The following is a 26,062-nucleotide window of genomic DNA, read 5'->3' on the forward strand; positions in this document are numbered from 1 at the left end:
TGCAGTGGTGCGATCTCGGCTCACTGCCACCTCTGCCTCCTGGGTTCTGCCTCAGCCTCCCAAGTAGCTGGGGCTACAGGCACACACCACCACACCAGCCACACACCTGGCTAATTTTCGTATTTTTGGTAGAGAGGGGGTTTCACCATGTTAGCCAGGCAGGCTGGTCTTGAACTCCTGACTCCGTGATCCGCCTGCCTTGGCCTCCCAAAGTGCTGGGATTACAGGTGTGTGCCACCGTGCCTGGCCGGGGCGCCACTGTTTTTTCTTTTAGCTCACAGTAGTCTGCTGTCATTCTGCAGGTGCCAGCCGGCTTTCTCACAGGCCACACAGAGCTGCTGTAGGGCTTTCGGGCCAGCCCGCTGCTGGCACCTCATGTCATTCTGGGTTGTTTGGGTGACTGCAGTGTTTCCCTGGCAGGCGGCATTGTTTCATGTCCATTGCCTGTCTGTCCCCGGGGAAGTATACAGGCGCCCATGTGGCCAATCCCGTTTTATTATTTTGCTTATTTTCTAGACTCAGTCCTTGTTTTTATTCAGCGCAGTGAGGTCTGCTAATGCTTTTAACCCATGATGCATTTCATGAACAAGCTCACAAATGCAACCCATGCCCCATATTATAACCATTTTTTTAAACTGCAATTTATGAATTATTATTATTATTTATATATATTTTTTATTGCACTTTAGGTTCTGGGGTACATGTGAAGAACATGCAGGATTGTTGCATAGGTACATACATGGCAGTGTGGTTTGCTGCCTCCATCCTCATCACCTATATCTGGCATGACTCCCCATGTTATCCCTCCCCAACTCCCCACCCCGCACTGTCCCTCCCCTAGTCTCCCCAACAGACCTCAGTGTGTGATGCTCCCCTCCCTGGGTCCATGTGTCCTCACTGTTCAACACCCGCCTATGAGTGAGAACACGCGGTGTTATAACCCTTTTTTAATTGAAAATGATCCAAACAGTCAATGAGTACCAAAAATAATTCTGATTTTAAATTACACGACAAGCTTGCCTACAAGTGTTCCTCTTATTTACAGTTACCCAATTATTTTATTTTTAGCAGCTCATCTAGATTCCCATGAGAACTGAGACATTCTACAAGCTAATCATGATTCTAAGTTATTTTCCTGGTGACCATTTTTATAGCCTGTGAATATCAGGCTATATTACCCAAGCAAGAACATTGGATACATGGGCATTTTTGCCAATAACTCAGAAAATTTAGCTGTTCAGATTGTTTGTCCAAAAAACCTGTATGAAAATCATTATGTTTTTGGCTAGGTTTACAGACTTAGAACCTTCTCGGCTGGGCGTGGCGGCTCACGCCTCTAATCCAAGCACTTTGGAGGCCAAGGCAGGCAGATCTCCTGCGGTCGGGAGTTCAAGACCAGCCTGACCAACATGGAGAAACCCGCCTTTTAAAAAATTAATTAATTAATTTTAAAAACCTTCTCATCAAACCTGGACACCTTAAAATATCTGGCAGAAGCAGCTGAACATGGTGGCTCATACCTGTAATCCCAGCACTGAGGACGGTTGAGGCAGGAGGATTGCTTGAAATCAGGAGATTGAGACCAGCCTGGGCAACATAGCAAGACATCATCTTTAATAAAAATTTTTAAAAATTAGCCGGGCACAGTGGCTCGCACCTGTAATCCCAGCACTTTGGGAGGCCAAGGCGGGTGGATCACGAGGTCAAGGGATCGAGACCATCCTGGTCAACATGGTGAAACCCTGTCTCTACTAAAAATACAAAAAATTAGCTGGGCATGGTGGCGTGCACCTGTAGTCCCAACTACTTGGTAGGCTGAGGCAGGAGAATTGCTTGAACCCAGGAGGCGGAGATTGTGGTGAGCCGAGATCGCGCCATTGTACTCCAGCCAAACTCCGTCTCAAAAAAAAAAAATAAATAAATAAATAAATAAATAAAAAATTAACCAGGCATGGTGACATGCACCTCTAGTCCCAGATGCTTGGGAGGCTGAGGTGGGAGGATCACTTGAGCCCAGGAGGTCAAGGCTGCACTGAGCTATATTGTGCCACTGCACTACAGGCTGGGTGACAGAGTGAGAACCTGTCTCAAAGGAAAGAAGTCCAACAGAGCAAATATAAGAGTTACCTAATTAGTAAACTCTGACAAAAATATATGCTGGTAATTCTGAAGACAATTTTTATTTTTATTTTACCGGTAATTTTAAAGCCAGCTTATTTATTGGTTATTAAATTCATGTGAACTTGAAAAGCATTTGAACTTAATGTACAATTAATCACTTACTTATAAGACAAGTTAGTAGAACAATAGGCACAATGCATAACATAATACAGGTACATACACATAAACACATTTAAACATGTATACATACAAAAGACCTAACAGTTTCAAAACTTTAGTCCTGAGACAGCAGCATAAACCCATCAGCTTAAAAGACAGCTGGATCCAAATCATTTTTTACTAAGTTAGAACCTGTCACATGGCTAAGTTTTGTTTGCCCCCATAAATAATCCAAGGAAAGAAAAAAAAACTGGAGTAAAGTAGTTTCCATAGTCTGAGTTTTTTCTGAGACAGAGTCCTGCTTTGTCACCCAGGCTGGAGTGCAGTGGCTCGATCTCGGCTCACTGAAACCTCCTCCTCCTGGGTTCAAGTGATTCTTCTGCCTCAGCTTCCCAAGTAGCTGGTGCTACAAGTGTTTGCTACCATGCCCAGCTAATTTTTGTACTTATAGTAGAGACGGGGTTTCACCATATTGGCCAGGCTGGTCTCGAACTCCTGACGTTGTGATCTGCCAGCCTCGGCCTCCCAAAATGCTGGGATTACAGGCGTGAGCCACTGCACCCGTCCAGCAGTCAGATTTTTCAAAAGCTCGTTTACCTTTTTTCCTTCAGTTTCATATGAGTTTCCAATGTTATTATCCAATGACCATAAACAGTGAGTTTAATCCAACACCAATAGCTTAGTAACAGTAGATTCAAGGCAGACAAAAAAGAAAGAGAGAAACAGAGAGATTTAGAAGACTACCTAACCGTATGGTTGCAGGTTAATCACCTGCGCTTTGAATTTTTTCTTGCTATAATTCGCCCATCAGTTAAAAAATGTGCACAAGGATGGGCCGTAATATGTAACCAGCTGGAGTCCTAGAAAGTCTGCTGTGCCTTTGAACTTTTTCATCTATTAAAATATGAAAGCCACGGGAATTTCTACCCTTCGTCCCTCGCCTGCTCTAACAATGTCTCAGTAGCCAGCCTTACCACACGGCATATTTGCTTTCCGTATCATACATTAATATCTTAGTTTTTTTATAATAGGTCCTCAGTCTCCAGCGGTGTTTTCTGAGCATCCCCATCCCGACACAGTGGCCGACAAAGGTTGATCAGTGGGGCGATTCCACCCACATTCGTGTCTCTGACCACCCTGTGATTCCTCCAACAGATGCTCCTCCCTGACTCGTCATTGGTCTCTTGGACCCTAGGTTAGTGACACCAATTGTTTTTTTTTTTTTTTTTTGAAACCGAGTTTTGCTCTTGTTGCCCAGGCTGGAGTGCAATGGTGCATTCTTGGCTCACCACAACCTCCGCCTCCTGGGTTCAAACGATCCTCCTGTCTCAGCCTCCTGAGTAGCTGGGATTACAGGCATGTGCCACCAGGCCTGGCTAATTTTTTTGTATTTAGTAGAGACAGGGTTTCACCATGTTTGCCAGGATGGTCTCGATCTCTTGACCTTGTGATCCACCCGCGTCAGCCTCCCAAAGTGCTGGGATTACAGGCGTGAGCCACCGCGCCTGGCCAACACCAATTGTTATGAGAAAAACCTGAGATTGTAATGTCCCCTCCCAAACTGGGAAGGAGTCACAAGACCAAAGAATGAATTAATAAGTCCAGCTTGGCGAGTAGATGAATTATTAGGACTTACATACAGTTCACTCCTGGGTGTCAGAAGCACATCTCTAGAGACCCATGTCACCACCCATCTCCAAGCCTACTGCCTATGTGTGATGAGATTGTTTTCCCTGGAATGTTCCTACCTATGCCCGGGGATGTTTGGGTTCTCAGGGTCACTCGACCCTCAAGTGGATACCCTGGCATTGGTTCACTGCTCTGCCTTTAGGGATTAAGCATCGGACATACACCCTCAAGAAACCTAGGTGGGGGACCTGTCACACATTGCAGGTGGTTGTATAGAGCAGATTATCTAGATCAACAACCTTGATGAAATGGGAGGGTGTGGAGAGCTGGAACTATTATTATGTTAAGGGAAACTAAGCCCTGCTTTTGGTATAAGAAAGTCCAACTTATATTCAAAATGCATGCTGAGGCAGTGCAAAATTACAAGAATTCACTACAGCATCACACAACTAGAATCACTCCCTTTATTAATGTGACCATGATTCTTATGGAAAACAATAGGTTTTATTTACAAACTGTGGTGAATAATATTCTTTATGTTTTTTCTATTTAAAAATATATAGTTCCCATGGTAGGATGAAACTATAATTGGAATCATGTTAGCTGTCATGCTGTCCCCTGGAAATGTCTGGAAATCGTATCGTACATCAAAATCGACATCACTTTCCAGAGCTGCTGTAGCTTCAGGACCAGGGAAAGTGACGGACATGGTCTTGTCAGCTGCTGCAGTAAAATGAGAAAAACACAGAATACAGAAAGAAGACGTGTATTTGGAAGACTGCCAGATTTAGACTACATTATGTCAAATATCCAGGAAAAAAAAGCAGAATATTTCCTTTAGACTGCTGTCTGCTCACAGATATCTGGAGACTTGACATAGTATAGACATAGCATTGCAAACAATTGCCTACATTTAACACCATTTATCCAAACACCGTACACTGCATGGAAACAGCCCAAAACCTGTACTATTAAGATACAAAGTGAGCTGAATAACCCCTCTGAGGCTTGTGGCAAACATAAATCTGATGTCTGACCTCTTCAGCCACCACTCAACATTCAGTCATGCTTAACACACAGTAGATTTTTTTGAGATTGGTCTGAATTGCCTAGAGCTTAGGAGAAGTTCTAGGAATATGGAAAAAGAAACACTTTATAGTTTTAAACTTCCAAATATAAAAATGAGACATTGGCCGGGTGCGGTGGCTCACGCCTATAATCCCAGCACTTTGGGAGGCCGAGGTGGGTGGATCACGAGGTCAAGAGATCGAGACCATCCTGGTCAATGAGGTGAAACCCCATCTCTAGTAAAAATACAAAAATGAGCTGGGCATGGTGGTGCACGCCTGTAGTCCCAGCTACTCGGGAGGCTGAGGCAGGAGAATTGCTTGAACCCAGAAGGCAGAGGCTGTGGTGAGCCGAGATCGTGCCATTGCACTCCAGCCTGGGTAACAACATCGAAACTCCGTCTCAAAAAAAAAAAAAAAAAAAACAACAAAACAAAAAAAAAAAAGATATTTATTTTGTAATTTTGTATTGTTTCATATATTTAATGTTTAAATTATTATTTTTTTAATTTTAATTTTAATTTTTTTTAATTGCATTTTAGGTTTTGTGGTACATGTGCAGAACATGCAAGATAGTTGCATAGGTACACATGTGGCAGTGTATTTTGCTGCCTTCCTCCCCTTCACCCACATTTGGCATTTCTCCCCAGGCTATCCCTCCCCAGCTCCCCCGACCGCTGTCCCTCCCCTATTTCCCCCAATAGAACCCAGTGTGTAGTGCTCCCCTCCCTATGTCCATGTGTTCTCATTGTTCATCACCCGCCTATGAGTGAGAATATGCGGTATTTCATTTTCTGTTCTTGTGTCAGTTTGCTGAGAATGATGTTCTCCAGATTCATCCATGTCCCTACAAAGAACACGAACTCATCATTTTTGATTGCTGCATAATATTCCATGGTGTATATGTGCCACATTTTCCCAGTCCAGTCTATCGTCGATGGGCATTTGCGTTGGTTCCAGGTCTTTGTTATTGTAAACAGTGCTGCAATGAGCATTCGTATGCATGTGTCCTTATAGTAGAATGATTTATAGTCCTTTGGATATATACCCAGTAATGGGATTGCTGGGTCAAATGGGATTTCTATTTCTAAGGCCTTGAGGATTCGCCACACTGTCTTCCACAATGATTGAACTAATTTACACACCCACCAACAGTGTAAAAGTGTTCCTTTTTCTCCACATCCTCTCCAGCATCTGTTGTCTCCAGATTTTTTAATGATCGCCATTCTAACTGGCGTGAGATGGTATCTCAATGTGGCTTTGATTTGCATTTCTCTAATGACCAGTGATGATGAGCATTTTTTCATGTTTGTTGGCCTCATGTATGTCTTCTTTTGTAAAGTGTCTGTTCATATCCTTTGCCCATTTTTGAATGGGCTTGTTTTTTTCCTGTAAATCTGCTTTACTTCTTTGTAGATTCTGGATATCAGCCCTTTGTCAGATGGGTAAACTGAAAAAATTTTTTCCCATTCTGTTGGTTGCCGATTCACACTAGAGACTGTTTCTTTTGCCGTGCAGAAGCTGTGGAGTTTGATTAGGTCCCATTTGTCTATTTTGGCTTTTGTTGCCAATGCTTTTGGTGATTTGGTCATGAAGTCCTTGCCTACCTATGTCCTGAATGGTTTTGCCTAGATTTTCTTCTAGGGTTTTTATGGTGCCAGGTCTTATGTTTAAGTCTTTAATCCATCTGGAGTTAATTTTAGTGTAAGGTATCAAGAAGGGGTCCAGTTTCTGCTTTCTACACATGGCTAGCCAGTTTTCCCAACACCATTTATTAAACAGGGTGTCCTTTCCCCATATGCTTGTTTTTGTCAGGTTTATCAAACATTGTATAATTGTAGATATACTGTGTTGCCTTCGATGCCTCTGTTCTGTTCTATTGCTCTATATCTCTGTTTTGGTACCAGTACCATGCTGTTTTGATTACTGTAGCCTTGTAGTATAGTGTGAAGTCCAGTAGTGTGATGCCTCCCACTGTGTTCTTTTTGCTTAGAATTGACTTGGCTATGCGGGCTCTCTTTTGGTTCCATATGAAGTTCATGGTGGTTTTTTTCCAGTTCTGTGAAGAAAGTCAATGGTAGCTTGATGGGGATAGCGTTGAGTCTGTAAATTACTTTGGGCAGTATAGCCATTTTCACGATATTGATTCTTCCTAACCATGAACATGGAATGTTTCTCCATCTGTTTGTGTCCTCTCTGATTTCGTTGAGCAGTGGTTTGTAGTTCTCCTTGAAGAGGTCCCTTACGTTCCTTGTGAGTTGTATTCCAAGGTATTTTATTCTTTTTGTAGCAATTGTGAATGGCAGTTCGTTCTTGATTTGGCTTTCTTTAAGTCTGTTATTGGTGTATAGGAAGGCTTGTGATTTTTACACATTGATTTTATATCCTGAGATTTTGCTGAAGTTGCTTATCAGTTTCAGGAGTTTTTGGGCTGAGGCAATGGGGTCTTCTAGATATACTATCATGTCGTCTGCAAATAGAGACAATTTGGCTTCCTCCTTTCTTATTTGAATACCCTTTATTTCTTTTTCTTGCCTGATTGCTCTGGCTAGAACTTCCAGTACTATATTGAATAGAAGTGGTGAGAGAGGGCATCGTTGTCTAGTGCCAGATTTCAAAGAAAATGCTTCCAGTTTTTGCCCATTCAGTATGATATTGGCTGTTGGTTTGTCGTAAATAGCTTTTATTATTGTGAGATAAGTTCCATCAATACCGAGTTTGTTGAGAGTTTTTAGCATAAAGGGCTGTTGAATTTTGTCAAAGGCCTTCTCTGCGTCAATTGAGATAATCATGTGGTTTTTGGTTTTGGTTCTGTTTATGTGGTGAATTACGTTTATAGACTTGCGTATGTTGAACCAGCCTTGCATCCCCGGGATGAATCCTACTTAATCATGATGGATAAGCTTTTTGATGTGCTGTTGCAATTGGTTTGCCAGTATTTTTTGAAGATTTTTGCATCTATGTTCATCATGGATATTGGCCTGAAGTTTTCTTTTCTTGTTGGGTCTCTGCCGGGTTTTGGTAACAGGATGATGTTGGTCTCATAAAATGATTTGGGAGGATTCCCTCTTTTTGGATTATTTGGAATAGTTTCAGGAGGTATGGTACCAGCTCCTCTTTGTATGTCTGGTAGAATTCAGCTGTGAACCCATCTGGACCTGGGCTTTTTTTGTGTGGTAGGCTCTTAATTGCTGCCTCGACTTCTGACCTTGTTATTGATCTATTCATAGTTTCAGCTTCCTCCTGGCTTAGGCTTGGGAGGACACACGAGTCCAGGAATTTATCCATTTCTTCCAGGTTTACTAGTTTATGTGCATAGAGTTGTTTGTAATATTCTCTGATGATGGTTTGAATTTCTGTGAAATCTGTCGTGATTTCCCCTTTATCATTTTCTATTGCATCTATTTGGTTGTTCTCTCTTTTCTTTTTTATCAATCTGGCTAGTGGTCTGTCTATTTTGTTGATCTTTTCAAAAAAACAGCTTTTCGATTTATTGATTTTTTTGAAGGGTTTTTAGTGTCTCTATCTCCTTCAGTTCAGCTCTGATCTTAGTAATTTCTTGTCTTCTGCTGGGTTTTGAGTTTTTTTTATCTTGCTCCTCTAGCTCTTTCAATTTTGACGATAGGGTGTCAATTTTGGATCTCTCCATTCTTCTCATATGGACACTTATTGCTATATATTTTCCTCTAGAGACTGCTTTAAATGTGTCCCAGAGATTCTGGCATGTTGTGTCTTCGTTCTCACTGGTTTCAAAGAACTTCTTTATTTCTGTCTTCATTTCATTGTTTACTCAGTCAACATTCAAGAGCCAGTTGTTCCGTTTCCATGAAGCTGTGTAGTTCTGAGTTCGTTTCTGAATTCTGAGTTCTAACTTGATTGCACTATGGTCTGAGAGACTGTTTGTTATGATTTCAGTTGTTTTGCATTTGCTGAGGAGTGCTTTACTTCCAATTATGTGGTCAATTTTAGAGTAGGTGTGATGTGGTGCTGAGAAGAATGTATATTCTGTGGATTTGGGGTGGAGAGTTCTGTAAATGTCTATCAGGTTTGCTTGCTCCAGGTCTGAGTTCAAGTCCCAGATCTCCTTGTTAATTTTCTGTCTGGTTGATCTGTCTAATATTGACAGTGGAGTGTTAAAGTCTCCCACTATTATTGTGTGGGAGTCTAAGTCTCTTTGTAAGTCTTTAAGAACTTGCCTTATGTATCTGGGTGCTCCTGTATTGGGTCCATATATGTTTAGAATCGTTAGCTCTTCTTGTTGTATCGATCCTTTTACCATTATGTAATGGCCTTCTTTGTCTCTTTTGATCTTTGTTGCTTTAAAGTCTATTTTATCAGAGATGAGAATTGCAACTCCTGCTTTTGTTTGCTCTCCATTTGCTTGGTAAATCTTCCTCCATCCCTTTATCATGAGCCTTTGTGTATCCTTGCATGTGAGATGGGTTTCCTGGATACAACACACCGATGGGTTTTGGCTTTTTATCCAATTTGCCAGTCTGTGTCTTTTGATCGGTGCATTTAGCCCGTTTACATTTAGGGTTAGTATTGTTATGTGTGAATTTGATCCTGCCATTTCTGATGCTAGCTGGCTGTTTTGCCCATTCATTGATGCAGATTCTTCATTTTGTTGATGCTGTTTAGCATTTAGTGTGATTTTGGAATAGCTGGTACTGGTTGTTCCTTTCTATGTGTAGGGCCTCTTTCAGGAGCTCTTGTAAAGCAGGCCTGATGGTGACAAAATCTCTGAGTACTTGCTTGTTTGCAAAGGATTTTATTTTTCCTTCCCTTATGAAGCTCAGTTTGGCTGAATATGATATTCTGGGTTGAAAGTTCTTTTCCCTAAGGATGTTGAATATTGGCCCCCACTCTCTTCTGGCTTGTAGAGTTTCTGCCGAGACATCTGCTGTGAGTCTGATGGGCTTCCCTTTGTGGGTGACCCGACGTTTCTCTCTGGCTGCCCTTAGCATTTTCTCCTTCATTTCAACCCTGGTGAATCTGACGATTATGTGCCTTGGGGATGCTCTTCTTGCGGAATATCTTTTTGGTGTTCTCTGTATTTCCTGGACTTGAATATTGGCCTGCCTTGCTAGGTTGGGGAAATTTTCCTGGATAATATCCTGAAGAGTATTTTCCAGCTTGGATTCATTCTCTTCATCACATTCTGGTACACCTATCAAACGTAGATTAGGTCTCTTCACATAGTCCCACATTTCTTGGAGACTTTGTTCATTCCTTTTTGCACTTTTTTCTCTAATCTTGGCTTCTCATTTTTTTCATTTAGTTGATCTTCGACTTCTGATATCCTTTATACTGCTTGGTCAATTCAGCTGTTGAAACTTGTGTTTGCTTCGCGAAGTTCTCGTATTGTGTTTTTCAGCTCCTTTAATTCACTCATATTCCTCTCTAAGTTGACCATTCTTATCATTTCTTCAAATCTTTTTTCAAATCTTTTTTCAAAGTTCTTAGTTTCTTTGCATTGATTTAGAACATGTTCTTTTAGCTCACTGAAATTTCTCATTACCAACCTTCTGAAGTCTGATTCTGTCATTTCATCACACTCATTCTCCATCCAGCTTTGTTTTCTTGCTGGTGAGGAGTTTTGGTCCTTTGTAGGAGGCGAGGTGTTCTGGTTTCGGGTGTTTTCCTCCTTTTTGCACTGGTTTCTTCCCATCTTTGTGGATTTATCCACCTGTCATCTGAGTAGTTGCTGATTTTCTGATTGGGTCTCTGAGTGGACGTCCAGATTGTTGATGATGAAGTATTTCTGTTTCTTAGTTTTTCTTCTAACAGTCTGGCCCCACTGCTGTAGGACTGCTGAGGTCCACTCCAGGCCCTGCTTGTCTGGGGTACTCCTGTAGCAGCTGCAGAACTGTGAGGGTTGCTACCCGATTCTTTTTCTGCTATCTTTGTCTCAGAATGATATCTGCCAAATGTCAGTCTGATCAGTCCTTTGTGAGGTGACTCTTTGGATATACAGGGGTCAGGGAGCTGCTTGAGGAGACAGTCTACTTTATAGGAGCTCTAGTGCTGAGTTGTGAGCTCCATTGTTCATTCGGGGCTGCTAGGCAGGTAGGTTTAAGTCTGCTGCAGCAGAACTCATAAAGCCCCCAATTTTTTTTTCCTCAGGCGCTCTGTCCTGGGGAGTTAGGGCTTTATTTATGAGTATCCGTTGCACTTTCCTGCCCAGCAAGGAGGCAGTCTAGTCACTTCTTGCCTGTAGTGGCTATCCTGAGCTGCTGTGGGCTCCACCCTGCTGCCATGTGTAATTCCCTGTAGTCCTGTTTATATGGGTGTGGTTAGAACTGCAGCGGAGGTGGTGGCCCACCTCTGTAGTGGCAGACTCTCTCTGTTATGGCGGGTTGCCTTGGCAATGGCAGAGTACCTCCATAGCCTTGGTAGTGGTGGATGCCCCTTCCCCACTGAGCTGCACTGTCCTGAATTCAGCTGTGCTTGCCGTGAAACTCTCAACCCTGAGCATTTCCAACTGCTGTTTTGTTTGTTATTGTGGGGGTGGGACCCGCAGAGCCTGATCACCTGGCTCCCTGCCTCAGAGCCCCTTTTTTTTTTAAGTTGAACGGTTGACTCTCTCCCAGGTGTTCCAGTCGCCTGCTGCAAGGGCGCTGGGATCTGTGTGATTTCCTGTGCAGCGACCCGCTGCGCCAGCTGGAACCACGTTGCTGCCCGGGAATCTCCTGGCCTGGCTTTCTGTTTAAGTCCCGTTTAATCAGATGAATGTGCTAATCTGCCTTCCAAAATCTCCAATTGCCAGTTTAACAGGGCAACCAAACCAGTGTATTTTGTACGGAGTGCCGCTGCACTGCGGCACCGGCCCAAACAGCCGTGCCAGCCCAAACTGCCGTGCTGGTGGCCCGTGGAGCTCCTACACCTGGTCTGTGGGCAATAAAGATCCATATGGAAATGCGGCGTGCACTCACCCTCTGCAGTTTCACTGGGAACTGCAATCCTGAGTTGGTCCTACAGTGCCATCTTCCCCTCCTCCTCCCTCTCAATTATTTTTATAGGTACATAATATGTATACATACTGATAGGTTCCATGTGATATTTTGTTACATGCATAGAATATATAATGATCAGGTCAGAGTATTTAGGCTCTTTCACCTTAATTATTTATCATTTCTGTGTGCTGGGAGCATTTTAAATCCTCTCTTCTAGCTATTGTGAAATATACAACATGTTGTTGTTAAGCATAGTAACCCTACTCCTCTGTTGAACATTGTAACTTACTTCTTCTACCCGTATATTTAAACCCATTAACCAACCTCTCCTCACATCCCTGCACCTCCCAGTGCACATCCATGCATCCTAGTCTATGGTAACCACCATTCTCTTCTCTACCTTCATGAGCTCGTTTGCTTTAGCACCCACTAGGAGTGAGAACACGCCATATTTGTCTTCTTGTGCCTGGCTTATTTTTTACTTAATTTAATGACCTCCAGTTCCATCCATGTTTCTGCAAATGACAAGATTTCATTCTTTTTGATGGTCAAATAGTACTCCGTCGTGTACCACAATATACCACGTGTTCTTTATCCATATGCCAACTGATGAATACTTGCGTTGATTCCATATCTTGGCTATTGCAATACACATATGAGTACAGGTATCCCTTTCATATACCGATATCCTTTCTTTTGGATAAATAGTAGTGAGACTGCAGGATTGTATGGTAGCTCTAAAAAACGTTTTTGAGAAATCTTCATACTCTTTTGCTTAGTGGCTGTACTGACTTCCGTTCCCACCAACAGTATATAAGAGGTTATTTTCTCTGCATTTTTGTCAGTATCTTTTTTTGTTTTTGTCGTTTTAATAGCACCATTCCCACTGGGTTAAGATGATACCTGACTGTGGTTTTGATTGCATTTCTGTGATGATTAGTGATGTTGAGCATTTTTTTCATATACTGGTTGGCCATTTGTATGTCTTCTTATGAGAAATGTCTATGCATGTCCTTTGCCCACTTTTCAATGGGATTATTTGTTTTTCTACCGTTGAGTTGTTTGAGTTCCTTGTATATTCTGGATATTAGTGCCTTGTTGGATGAATAGTCTGCAAATATTTTATCTCATTCAACAGGTTGTCTCTTCACTCTGTTGATTGCTGTGCAGAGCTTTTTAGTTTAATAGGTTAGAGTTAATAGTTTATAGTTCCATTTGCCTATTTTTTGTTGTTGTTGCCTGTGCTTTTTGGGTCTTAGTTATAAAATCTTCACCTAGACCAATGTCCTGAAGTGTTTCCCCTGTTTTCTTCCAGTAGTTTTATAGTTTGGGGTATTCCATTTAAGTATTTTATCTATCTTGAGCTGACTTTTGTATATGCTAAGAGACAGGGGTCCCGTTTCATTGTTCTGCTTATGGATGCCCAGTTGTCTCAGCTCCATTTATTGAAGAGGGTGTCCTTTCCTCAATGGAGGCTCTTGACACCTTTGTTAAAAATCAGTTCACTGTTATTACTTAGATTTATTCCTGCATTCTTTATTTTGTTCCATATGTCTATGTGTTTGTTTTTAGATAAATACTATACTGTTTTGATTAATATATCTTGTAATACATTTCGAAGTCAGATAGAGTGATGCCTTTAGCTTCATTATTTTTGCTCAGAATTGCTTCGGCTACTTAGGCTCTTTTTCAGTTCCATATACATTTTAAAATTATTTTTTCTACTTCTGCAAAAAATGGCCTTGGTATTCTGATAAACATTGCCTTGGGTTTGTAGATTGCTTTGGATAATACGGTCATTTTAGCAGTATAAATGCTTGCAGTCCATGAGCACGAGATGTCTTTCCTTTTGCTTGTATCCTCTTCAGTTTCTTTCTTCAGTGGTTTGTGATTTTCCTTCTCGAGGTCTTTAACCTTCGTTTTTCCTGAAGACGTTGGTTGGGCAGGACACTTTGCTTTGGTTCTGGTCACATGCAGTAGTATAGTCTCCATATGGTTTCTTTGGCTATAAACAGTTTAAATAGTTTCTATAGTTAACTCAGTGCTTTAGGGTGCAGTTTTTAGAGGTAGCTCTGGTGACATTTTGCTGGGGCTGGGTACACCAGGTGGGCCAGTAATCTGGCTCCAGTGTTGGCAGTGGTGGGCACAACGTGCCTGTCTTGGAACCCCAGGGTGGCATGTGCTAGCACCCGTGTGACGTGGTCCTTGAAGGCCAGTTTCCTGAGCCTCTAGAAGGCTTGTTTGAAGGCTGGTAACAGCACTGGCAGCCCATGTGGGTGCGTGGGTCCTCGGACCTGGGCAGCAGGCACAGCGTAAGAGATGAAGGCGGCAGTGGTAGAACAACCTCTGGCTCCTCAGTGGTTTGTGCTGGTGTTAGTAGAGGCTGTGACAGGCTGGGCAGGCCAGTTCCCAGGCCCACGGAGGCACATGTGGGTAAGTGCCAGCTGTATTGGCAGTGGCAAGTTGATGGGCTGGTCCTCAGGGCCCTGGGAGGAGTACTTAGGTGCCGACAGTGGTGGGTTATATACAGTGATCCCCAGACCCTTTGGATGGCATGCTTGGACACTGGGAGCAGGGGGGCCAGGTCCCATGGGCCTGTCCTCAGGCCCTTTGGTGGTGCATGTGGGCATAAATTTGGTGGAAAGGGGCAAAGTTATCTCCCACCTCCCTTCCCTGTATCCCCCACCCCCCAGTCTCACCCCATCAACCCCCACCATTACTGGAGAGGGTGGAGTTGCTTTCAGTGGCAGTAGCCACAGGCAGGCAGCTTTGGCCCCAGATGGCAGCGGAAGGCACGGGAGCCTCATCTCAGGTGTTGGTATATGCATGGAAGCCTCACTTCTCAGACAGCAGAGTAGCTGCCAGCAGCTGTCACTTTAGCCCAGGTGACAGTAGACCTGTGAGCAGGGGACTCTGTCCTCAGGGTGTATGTAAATGTGCAGTGGCCCTACTGCTGGGGGTGGCATGGTGGCTGCCACAGGCTTGCACTTTGGCCCTGGTGGCAGCAGACAGCAGTGATGGTGGCTGCAGATGTGGCAGTGGATAGGACTCCAGGGATATAGAGGTGCAGAGGTTGTCAGACCCTAGGGGCAGGATGAAGTCTGGTGGGGGCTGAGCTCTCAAAATGGCACTGTGGTGCTGCAGTTGCAGGACTGGGGGAAGGAGCAGGGACACCAGCTGGAGCATCCTCTCTGGAACAATGCTGTCACACAGTCTCCAAGCAGCCCTGCTGGTCTCATGACCCTCGAGGGTGGAGAAGCTCTCCTGTGACTGGCTTTGCAGGATTTGCAGTGGGAACGTGCACTGCTTGGGGGTCTTTCACTTACTCTCCTCACACTGGGGAACAGCCTCTCCAGGCTCCCAGGGCACCACTGCTGGAAAGGCCGCCTCACTTCCTTCTGCTTCGTTGTTGAGGGATTTCCTGTCACTTCTCTGTGAATTTCGGTCTCTCTTAGACGATCTACTTGAGGTGTAATTATCTACTTGTTATTTTGGTTCTTCTTTGCAGAGAAGGTGAGTACCAAATATCTCTAGTCAGCCATCTTCTGCACTGTCATTTTTTAAAAATGTTGCTCTATTTCTTTTTCTTTTTTTCTGAGACGGAGTCTCGCTCTGTGGCCCAGGCTGGAATGCAGTGGCATGATCTCCGCTCACTGCAACCTCTGCCTTTCAAGTTCAAACTACTCTCTTGCTTCAGCCTCCTGAGTAGCTGGGACTACAGGTGCCTGCCACCACGCCTGGCTAATTTTTGTGTTTTTAGTAGAGATGGGTTTTCACCATGTTGGCCAGGCTGGTCTCAAACTCCTAACCTCAAGTGATCCGCCCACCTTGGCCTCCCAAAGTGCTGGGATTACAGGTGTGAGCCACCACGCCCGACCTGCACTGTCATTTTTAAAACAACTCTGAAGGCCGGGCGCAGTGGCTCAAGCCTGTAATCCCAGCACTTTGGGGGGCCGAGGCGGGTGGATCACGAGGTCAAGAGATCGAGACCATCCTGGTCAACATGGTGAAACCCTGTCTCTACTCAAAATACAAAAAATTAGCTGGGTTTGGTGGCGCGTGCCTGTAATCCCAGCTGCTCGGGAGGCTGAGGCAGGAGAATTGCCTGAACCCAGCAGGCGGAGGTTGTGGTGAGCCGAGATCGTGCCATTGCACTCCAGCCTGGGTAACAAGAGCGAAACTCTGTCTCAAAAAAAAAAAAAAAAAAAAAACTCTGAAAAGCATTTATCTAACAGTCATATTTTTTCCATAAAGTTACCACCCAAATTTATTTTTTCTGGCTTCACGTAAAGACCATTATAAGTAAATGAGGGACTGGGGTGACCTGATGTGAGAGGATTCTGTTAAGTGCAAGGATCTGCTTTCCGAATAGCTGTTTATATACCGAATCACTCCTCTCACTGAAAACATTAGTGTCTATCAACCAATCGCCAATTATATTCAAGGATTAGTATAATTAATATAATGTGTTGGTCCACTTTGAAAGATCACGGGCCTCCCACGTGGGAGGAGGGACAGACTCCTCCCACCAGCCTCATGAAGTCAGTTCGGTTATTTCCTTGTTTTATGAAAGAGAAAATGTCGGTAGCAGAAAAGCCGGTTATCTGGTTCAACACACGTCCTTAGTCCTCACTGTAGCACAGGAGGGGGCCGCCCAGGTTCAAAGCCTCCTAAGCTGAGTGACTCTGAACAGCCTCAGTGCACATCAAACGCATCATCAAGTTTTGATTCTCCTCCACCCAAAGCGCACCTCCTCTCCCCTCCATCTCTTCTCTAGGAGACCAGCCTTCAACTGAGTTTGCTTCCTTCACTCCTATTCCCGTCTGCCCCTTCTCCCTGTCACTGCCTGAGTCCTCTTTCAAAAATATAAACCGATATTATCACTCCTTTGGTTTAAATCTACCCAATCTATCTAACAGATTTCTATTTTTCTTAGAAAAAATAAAACTTTTCCCTAAGTCCACAGCCCTGTGGGTGCAGATTTCTCTCTCCTTTGCTGATCTCTTCTCTTGCCAGGGTTTTCTTTTAATGAAGGTACATTCTGAGCCCCTCTCTGTATCACAAACATAGAGCACCCTTTCCCACTTTACAGCCTTTGTATTTGCGGTTCCCTCTGCCCGAAATTATTTTTCTTTTTTTTGAGATGGAGTCTTGCTCTGTTGCCCAGGCTGGAGTGCAATGGCACAATCTCGGCTCACTGCAACCTCGGCCTCCCAGTTCAAGCGATTCTCCTGCCTCAGCCTCCCGAGTAGCTGGGATTACAGGTGCCCATCACCACGCCTGGCTAATTTTTGTAATTTTAGTAGAGACGATGTTTCACAATGTTGGCCAGGCTGGTCTTGAACTCCTGACCTCAAATGATCCACCTACCTCGGCCTCCCAAATTGTTGGGATTATAGGCATGAGCCACCTGGCCCGGCCTCAATTTTTTGAATGGTTAGTTCATTCTCTTCCTTTCAGTCTCAAATTAAATGTCATCAGCGCCAAGAAGACTTTGAGGACCATTTAATCTAAAGGAGCCTTTCTCCATACCCCGTTCTGCCACTCTGTTTAATCCATGTGAAACAAGGATTAAATTAACAAGGATCGCCTCATTTATTTATAATGGTCCTTTAAGTGAAGCCAGAAAAATAAACTTTTGGTGGTAACTTTATGGAAAAATATGATTAGATGAATATTTCTCAGAGTTGTTTTAAAAATGACAGTGCAGACGATGGCTGACTAGAGATATTTGGTACGCACCTCCTCCACAGAGAAGAACCAATACAGCTAGTACATAATCACACCTCAAATAGATTGACTAAGAGAGAACACTGAAATTCAACAGGAAAGGGCAGGAAACCACCGAACAAGGAAGGCGAAGGACGTGAGGCAGGCTCTCCTTGTTTCATGTGAGCTAATCGAGTGGTAGGTCGGCTTGTCATAAGGAGCTTCACAATCTTGCCTCAATGTACCTCTCCCTCATGTCATACCTACAACCCTCTATGGTGAAAACTTCACTCTCAGTGATGTGTTGTTCTCTCCTCCTTTATAGCTTTGGATTTTTACAGACACTGGCCCTTGGGGAAGGGGACAAGGAAGAGGGAAAAAGGCTTTTCTTCTTCTTTTTTTTTGAGACGGAGTTTTGCTCTTGTCACCCAGGCTGGAGTGCAATGGTGTGATCTCCGCTCACTGCAACCTCCGCCTCCTGGGTTCAAGCAATTCTCCTGCCTCAGCCTCCTGAGTAGCTGGGATTACAGGCACCTGCCACCACAACCGGATAATTTTTTTTCTTTTTTGTATTTTTAATAGAGACAGGGTTTTGTCATGTTGGCCAGGCTGGTCTTGAACTCCTGACCTCAGGTGATCCTCCCACCTCGGCCTCCTAAAGTGCTAAGATTACAGGCGTGAGCACCTGAGCCCAGCCGCTTTTCTTCTATGTCTATATATTATTTTCGAGACAGAGTCTTGCTCTGTCACCCAGGCTGCAGCACAGTGGTGTGATCGTGGCTCACGCAGCTTCTGCCTCCTGGGTTCAAGCAATTCTACTTTAGCCTCCCAAGTACATGGGATTATAGGTGTGTGCCACCATGCCCCGCCAATTTTTGCATTTTTAGTAGAGATGGGATTTCACCATGTTGACTAGGCTGGCCTCAAACTCCTGACATCAGGTGATCCACCCACCTCAGCCTCCCAAAGTGCTGGGATTACAGGTGTGAGCCACCTCACTCGGCCTGAAAAAGGCTTTTCTTCTATCTAGACCAGGTTCTCTGGCTTTTCAGTTTACTTAGAGAAGACTCCTGCCAACACCTCCCTTTCCAACCCCACTTGCCACCTCCTGACCCTTTGTTTTGCCTCAAGAGTAGATGGCTGTCCCTTCTGAGACTGCATTGCCCCAGAGCTGCTGTGAGCATCACAGCACCCACAAAGAATTGTCACCGCTGCGTTGACTGCTTCCTGTCACTCCCCTCTACATGACCTGGTCGAATTTATTTATTCATTTTTCAAGTTTCTAGTGTTTAGTACTGCCTGGAACCCATGAGGGCCCCAATAACTATTTGCTAAGTCGGTGAGTCAGTCTTGATCTATCCTAGAACAGAACTTGATGAAACTCTTTTGGTGTCTCCTGCAATGATTAATCTATATCCCATCTCCTAGGAAACGGGATTAACTCCCACCTGAAGACCAAAAAGCTCTTCTTTTACATTTATTTGTTTATTTATTTGAGACTGGACCTTGCTCTGTCTCCCAGGCTGGCTCAAAGCAGCCTCAACCTCGTGGGCGTAAGCCATCCTCCCATCTCAGCCTCCTGTGTAGCTGGGACCACAGGTACGCGTCACCACGCCTGGCTATTTTTTTGTTTTTAGTAGAGAGGGGGTTTCACCAAGTTTCTCAGGCTGGTTCTGAATTTCTGACCTCAAGTGATCCGCCCGTCTCGACCTCCCAAAGTGCTGGGATTACAGGCTTCAGCCACCTCCTCGACCTTCTTTTAAATTTGAATTAGATGGCCAGAGGTGGCGCGAATGCATAAATACCCCAAACAGGATTTAAGGAAGGGAGTTCTGAAGTGTTACTCTGAATTTAGACAGCGTTTGCTTTCCTCTGCCTCAACCTCCACCAAGAAAGGGTAAGAACTAGACTTTTACAAGGTAATTGTGATATTCTTGGCGTTCGCTGTGGATTTCAAACACTAAGCAAAGGGTACTGAATTGGTTCTTTACAGTGTGGAAAAGTGAAAGTGCTTCGGTCATTTCGTTTTTCATGTGACACATACCAAGCAATTGCTTTGATATTCAGTGAGTTTTTTAATAGCAATTTTCATGTAAAACTTTTCTTTAAAGTGAAAGCTCATTGACTAAGCCTTCAATTAAAGCAGACTCAAACTAAAAACGTTTTCAAAATAAAATTAACTGTGAATGGTCTTCTTACAAACCTGGAAGTGGAGCCAAGTTAAATTCTCCTTCTAGCTGGGAGCCATGGAAATGTGCCAAGGCATTTTTGAACTTGAGAAATTAAGAATTTTGACAAATGAAAGACATTTTCTGTGATGGGAATTCTTTTTTTTTTTTTTTTTTTTTTGAGACGGAGTTTCGCTCTTGTTACCCAGGCTGGAGTGCAATGGCGCGATCTCGGCTCACCGCAACCTCCGCCTCCTGGGTTCAGGCAATTCTCCTGCCTCAGCCTCCTGAGTAGCTGGGATTATAGGCACACACCACCATGCCCAGCTAATATTTTGTATCTTTAGTAGAGGCAGGGTTTCACCATGTTGACCAGGATGGTCTCGATCTCTTGACCTCGTGATCCACCCGCCTCGGCCTCCCAAAGTGCTGGGATTACAGGCGTGAGCCACCGCGCCCGGTCCTTTTTTTTTTTTTTTTTTTTTTTTGGAATTCATACTTCTAAGAATATTTGAAATTCCTTCGAGTTGCTTCAGTTGTCCTGTGCTGTGTGATTTCGTAGTCCCTCAGTATGTCAGCTGCGTAGACATAAACATAATTAGGCATCACTTATTTGGAAACATCTTTGCAAAAGCAACACTCAGGTAAGTTCTATGAAAGGGAATTATTCCAGAAAAAGAAGATGTTGTGAGTTATATTTTCGATTTGTCAAAAGCAGTTACCTTTAGAATTGTCCTTAGCCGGCAAAGTCGGGCGCGGTGGCTCATGCCTGTAGTCCCAGCACTTTAGGAGGCAGAGGTGGGCAGATCACGGGAGGTCAGGAGTTCGAGACCAGCCTGGCTAACATGGCAAAACCCCGTCTCTACTACAAATACAAAACTTAGCCCGACGTGGTGGCGGGTGCCTGTAATTCCAGGTGCTCAGAAGGCTGAGGCAGGAGCATTGCTTGAACGTGGGAGGCTCCAGCCTGGGCGACAGAGTGAGACTCAGACTTAAAAAAAAAAAGAAAGAAAGAAATTGTTCTTGGCAATTATTTACTGGTCCCAAAAGAAATCCTGTCCAGTTTTATCTAAGAAACGAGATGCTAATTTAATCCTTATCCTTGACTGACTAGTGTCTTAAGAAAGGTGATGTATTTACTCAAACACTGTCATGTTTGAAGTTTAATCAAATGTGTTTTTGAAACAAAGCCACCCACTGTTTGGGCTGGAGTGCAGTGCCACTATCTCACTCCACCTCTGCCTCCTAGGTTCCAGCGATTCTCCTGTCTCAGCCTCCCGAGCAGCTAAATGTTTTCCTTCAAATGATTGTGAACACTCCTGGGAAAGCACATTGGAAGGAAATGCGCCTAAGGCAGCAGTTCAAGCATTTACTGCGGTCATGGGCTTCCAGTGTCTGTCTATGCATTTCCGTCTTTCTCAACGTTTGCTTTACTGTCATGATTTACTTGCAATTCTCCTAAGAACTCTACCCAGTGCCTTTCTTCATCACCCTGGAGGTGAACAAACCCCGCTGCACCCTCGCAAGCTTACCTAACGCTCAACATCTCACTAGTACTTCTTGCCACTGGCGGTCCTTATCATAGATCTCAGCTTCCTACGCTGACTTTCTCTATATTACTGCTTTAATCAAAGCTTCCAGAATATCCTCACACTCTGGTGAGCTATAATTTACAAGAAATAAAACTTTCAAGTGTATAATTATAAGTAATTTGGTGTGTTTCCTTTTTTTTTTTTTTTTTGAAAAAGATGGGGTTTCATCATGTGGATCAGGCTGGTCTCAAACTCCTGCCCTCAGGTGACCTGCCCACCTCAGCCTCCCAAAGTGCTGGGATTGCAGGCATGTTTTGACCATGTGATTACCACCCAAATTGTGATATAAAATATTACCATCACTCTGAAAAGTTCCATTGTCCCATTTTAAGCAAATCTCCTCTACTCCTGGAATCTACTCGTCTGTTTTCTGCCACTAGTTTTTCCTTTTCCATAATTTTTTTTTTTTTTTTTTTTTTGGAAACAGGGTCTTTTTCTGTTGCCCAGGCTTAGGCAGTGGCATGATAGAGCTCACTGCAGCCCTGAACTTCTGGGCTCAAGCAATCCTCGTGCTTCAGCCTCCAGAGTAGGTGGGATTAAAAGCCACCACTCCTGGCATTTTTTTCAAATTTCATACAAGTGTGATCATATAAGTACGTAACCTTGAATAGGGCAAGGGGAGTGCTTTTATCTTTCACGTAGCATAAAGCTTTTGTGATTCTTCTGCCCTCCTGCTGGTCTTTGATAACAAACACCAAATCCTTGGAATGGCTACACTGCCATGTGTCTATTCACCCATCTGCTGATAGACACTGGATGTTTCCAGCTTTTGGTCATTGTGAGTAAAAGCTGCTTTGAAGATCTGCTTTGCGTGAACTTACCAATTTATTTCTCTTGACAAAATATCTAAGAGTGGGACAGCTGAGTCATATGGCAAGTATTTAAGTTTATACAAGACTGTTAGACTGTTTTTCCAAAGTGGATGTATCATTTTGCATTCCCACCAGGAATGTGAGAGTTACAGTTGCTTTGTATCTTTGCCAGCATTTGGTGTTGGAAGTCTTTTTAATTTTAGCATTTAGTCGGTATGCAGTGGTTTCTCTGCGATTTTGATTTGCACTTCTCCGCTGGCTAATAATTGTGAATATCTTTATATATGTGGTAATTTGCCATCTATATTTTGTTCGTTTCAGACAGGGTCTCCCTCTGTCACCCACGCCACAGTGCAGTGGTGCCATCCAAGCTCACTGCAGCCTCAAACTCCTAGGCTTGAGATATTCCCTCCCACCTCAGCATCCCAAGCGATTAGGACCATGGGTGTGCGCCACCACTCCTAGCTACTTTTTTATTTTTTGTAGAGATGAGATCTCCCTGTGTTGCCCAGGCTGGTCTCAAACTCCTGGGCTCAAGCAGTTCTCTCACCTCAGCCTCCCAAAATGCTGGGATCACAGGTGTGAGCCACTGTGCCTGGCCGCCATTTGCTGCTTAGTGAGATGTACCTGGTTGCGTTTTTCTGTTTCTTTGATTTTGGGTTTCGTGAGTTTTTTTTTGTTTTCGATCTATTGGCTTATAGTTTTCCTTATATTTGATAAATATTCAGCCATTTAAAAAAATTTTGGGGGGGACCGGGCACGGTGGCTCATGCCTGTAATCCCAGCACTTTAGGAGGCCAAGGCGGGTGGATCACGAGGTCAAGAGATCGAGACCATCCTGATCAACATGGTGAAACCCCGTCTCTACTAAAAATACAAAAAATTAGCTGGGCATGGTGGCGCGTGCCTGTAGTCCCAGCTACTCAGGAGGCTGAGGCAGGAGAATTGCTTGAACCCAGGAGGTGGAAGTTGTAGTGAGCCGAGATCCCGCCATTGTACTCCAGCCTGGGTAACGAGAGAAACTCCATCTCAAAAAAAAGAAAAATTTTTTTTGTCTGAACTCCCACCCCTCCTTCCAGAGACTCTAATTGTATGTGTGATGCTTTTTAAGCCAGGTTATGTTCCTCTTTTCATTTTTCAGGTATTTTTCTTCTGTTCATTTCGGTCAGTTTCAGTTGCTTCGTCTTCAGTTTTACGTCTTTTTTCTGCAGTGTCTCATCTGCTGTTTACCCTATCTGGTGTATTCTTCATCTCAGATATGATATTTTTCTTTTCTTTCTTTTTTTTTGAACGGAGTCTGGCTCTGTCACCCAGGCTGGAGTGCAGTGGGAGTGATCTTGGCTCACTGTCACCTCCACTTCCTGGGTTCAAGCAATTCAGCTTCATTCTTTCAAGTAGCTGGGATTTCAGACACCTGCCACCATGCCCGCCTAATTCTTTTGTATTTTTAGTAGAGACACGGTTTCACCATGTTGGCCAGGCTGGTCTCAGACTCCTCGGGTGATCTGCCCACCTCGGCCTCCCAAAGTGCTAGGATTATAGGTGTGAGCCACTGTGCCCAGTCTCTGTATTTTTAATCTCTACAAGTTTAATTTGGACCTTTTCACATATTCCTTCTTTCCTCACCAGGCTCCTGCTTTTCTCTAACCTTCTTGAGCATGTGAAGTCTATTTTTAATAACTGCGTTTCAGCCTTTGCTGATTCTATTACCTGCATCACTTCCAGGTCTGTGTCTGTTTTTTTCCTCCCCTGCTTGGCATTGGGATAGGTTTTAGTGCTTTCTGTGCCTAGTAATTTATGAATAGATGCCACTGTTGCCAATTTTATGTAATTAAGTGTTGGACTTTTTGGTATTCCAAAAAATATTTCAGTTAAATTACTTGAAATCTGTTTGATCCTTTTTAGGCTTACTTTTGAGCTTCTTTGTTAAACTAGACCTGAGGGCAAATTCAATCTCTTATTCCATCATGGGTGGAGTTGGAGTTGGGATTTCTGGTTGTTTTAGAGACAGGGTTTTGCTCTGTTGCCTGGCTGGAGGGCAGTGGCATCACCATGGCTTGCTGTAGCCCTGACCTCCTGGGCTCAAAGTGATCCTCCCACCTCAGCCTCTCAAGTTGCTGTGACTATAGGAGTGTACCACCACACCTGACTAATTATTTTTTTTGTAGAGGGGAGTCTCTCTGTTTTTCCGAGGCTGGTCTCAAACTTCTGGACTCAAGCAATCCCTGCCTTGGCCTCCGAGTGCTGGGATGACAGGCGTGAGCCTCTGTGCCCGGCCCATCCAGTGTTTTCAATAGCACTTCTCTCAGGCCTTCTTCTGGTAAATGACACATAGCAACTTCACGAGTTCTTAAAAAGCCAAATACTTTTGCGACAAAATCTAATATAAAAGAGACAATATTGACTGGCAACTAAGAGTCTCTGGAATGATTCATACCTGAGACACGTCTCGTTCTTGTTGCCATGTCACCTGGGCTAGTTACTTAAACTTTTCAGGCCTAGGTTTCTTCATCCGTGACATACATAAAGATAACGGCAATACCTTCCATTGGTTGGGTGAGTTAAAGGGAATAAAGAATACAACACCTTGACTAGCATTTCTTATACATTAAAACACCGGATTCCTTAAACATGTCTGGTGTTATGTTTTATTGTAAGAAAATTTAAAAACAAACTTGTTACCATTACCAAGAATGCTAACTAAATATGGGGTACACAAAAGATGACATCGAGTTTAGGGTTGGACGGTTCACTGATGAGGCTGAAGTGGACTCTGCGCTGAGACCTGCTCACAAATAATGAGACGCAATCTGGGCTCTGTGTCCCCCGAGTCTATCTCCAGGCTGGTGGGTTAGAAACATGAGTGAGATGTTGTGACAAGAAAGAATGTTAGACAGTATTTGTAAACCACATCGGCCACAAAGGACTCCTATCTAGAATATATAAAGCGCTCTCAACAATAGTAAATTCGAAAATCCAATTAGACAATGAGCAAAGGACGTGAGAGCAGATGCAGATGACAAGCACCTGAAGAGCCGTGTCATTTGGAAATGCTAAGTGAAATAAAATAGAATATCAGTGCACACCCGTCAGAATGGTCCACATCTAAAAAGTGACACTGGCTCAGAGCCGAACTCTGGACTGACATCCCACCTCTGTCACTTTCAAACTGGGCCATTAGTCTCTGGCCAGTGACTCACCCACGCTGTTCCTGTTTCCTCTGGAAAATGAGGGTTCTCACAGTGTTGTGATTCGGATTTTTGAGAAGTTGTTACAGAGGCCGGCTCACAGTAAGTCTTCTATCAGTGTTTGTTTTCGTTTTCCTTTGCAGAGTATCCCAATTATTTAGGTAAGATTTAACAAATGCTTAAATTCAATTATAAGAAATCCTTTAGCGTGCTCAGAACTCCACTAATTATTTTAAATTGTGTATTAATCTAGATTGGCATCGAATCTTTTAATACTCTTTACCTTCCTCTTCATAAATTGAAAAGTGCAAGGTACAAACAGTATTCTCCCCATCGAAGCCACAACATGAGTCTTTGAAGGCAGGAGGACTAAGACAGCTTCAGAAGGAGATGCTTGACCATTTCCAGCCCTTGCCTTATTTGTGAGCATAGCTGTTAAACTTCTACATTGACCTGAGTATAAATGCAGTTCCAAAACTGATTTGCCTAAAGGTTACAAGGATTCAGGAGAATGTCACCTTCTAAGAGCAACTAATTTTTATTTCAGCATAAGTATATGTTTAACACTAAAAATATAGCATATGTTTGTGTTTCTATTCATTTCACAGAGGGCAAATATATCATATCATAAAATGAAACTTTTTTTTTTCTTTTAAAGATG

General features: G+C 43.6%; 1 protein-coding gene across 9 annotated transcripts in view; it reads right to left on the reverse strand.

Annotated features, from left to right (window-relative positions):
* The window catches only part of LOC118148433 (uncharacterized), a 190,049-nt gene that overhangs the window by 136,656 nt on the left and 27,331 nt on the right, over nt 1-26,062 (reverse strand). For 2 of the 9 annotated variants that reach the window (XM_078352457.1, XM_078352455.1), the window contains one exon: nt 24,850-25,056. The exons of 5 other annotated variants lie outside the window; for them this stretch is intronic. The gene's annotated coding sequence lies outside the window, so the exon portion shown is untranslated. Of the gene's footprint in view, nt 1-868; nt 913-1,520; nt 1,588-20,531; nt 20,801-24,849; nt 25,057-26,062 lie in introns of those variants that run through there. 2 more of the 9 variants (XM_078352458.1, XM_054246450.2) reach the window with 2 other exon arrangements.

Source organism: Callithrix jacchus, chromosome 16 (genome assembly GCF_049354715.1).
Source record: "Callithrix jacchus isolate 240 chromosome 16, calJac240_pri, whole genome shotgun sequence".
In the NCBI taxonomy this organism is placed as follows: Eukaryota; Metazoa; Chordata; class Mammalia; order Primates; family Cebidae; genus Callithrix; species Callithrix jacchus.